General features: G+C 40.4%; 1 non-coding gene across 1 annotated transcript; it reads left to right on the forward strand.

Annotated features, from left to right (window-relative positions):
* Positions 1 to 219: 219 nt before the first annotated feature.
* On the forward strand, positions 220 to 293 carry Trnai-aau. The gene has a single exon. It is a non-coding gene; the product is annotated as a tRNA-Ile (tRNA).
* The last annotated feature ends 397 nt before the right edge of the window (positions 294 to 690 follow it).

Here is a 690-nt window from a genome sequence, read left to right on the forward strand (position 1 = left end):
AGGAAGCTCAAGAATCAAAGGCTGTGATGCTGCACGTGCGCTTCACACCACGTGTGGACGCGGAAAAAATGTACAAAATGAAGCCATACAGATGTATTTTGCTGTTTGAAAGGAAAGAAAGGGCCCGAGAGAGAGAGTATCCAGAGTGAATAACCGGCTCTTTCAGTGAAAGCTATTCACTGACGATTCAGTGCTCGAAAGACCGCCTTCATATATATCGGCCTGTTAGCTCAGTTGGTTAGAGCGCCGTGCTAATAACGCGGATGTCGAGGGTTCGATCCCCTTACGGGCCAAAAAAAAAAAAAAGCTTTTAACATTTATTGTTGAAAAGACAGTGTTCTGTAAAAACACACTAGTGCATATTTTTGCTCGTGGCCATGAATGCAAGCAGCTGGATCCTCTGCAGTGACCTTGCCTTAATCACGTGGACGAATATACGTGTTGTATGTTTTAAGGTGTAAAAGATTAACTACCATTATTCCTTCCTTTTCATTTTGTAGCTTAAGAAGAAGAAAAAGGCTGCAGATGAACGTTGTTTCAAAAGACGTTCACATTTCTTTTGATTTATTTTAAGGGATCGTGTTTTCATATTCCATTAAATATGCTATTTATTTTCTATTAAGGGGATTTCTACCCCCATTCCCAGGGGATAGAAATGGAGCTAATGAGGTTAGGTTAGTGAACATTTAC

Source organism: Penaeus monodon, chromosome 24, assembly GCF_015228065.2.
Source record: "Penaeus monodon isolate SGIC_2016 chromosome 24, NSTDA_Pmon_1, whole genome shotgun sequence".
NCBI classification, from domain to species: domain Eukaryota; kingdom Metazoa; phylum Arthropoda; class Malacostraca; order Decapoda; family Penaeidae; genus Penaeus; species Penaeus monodon.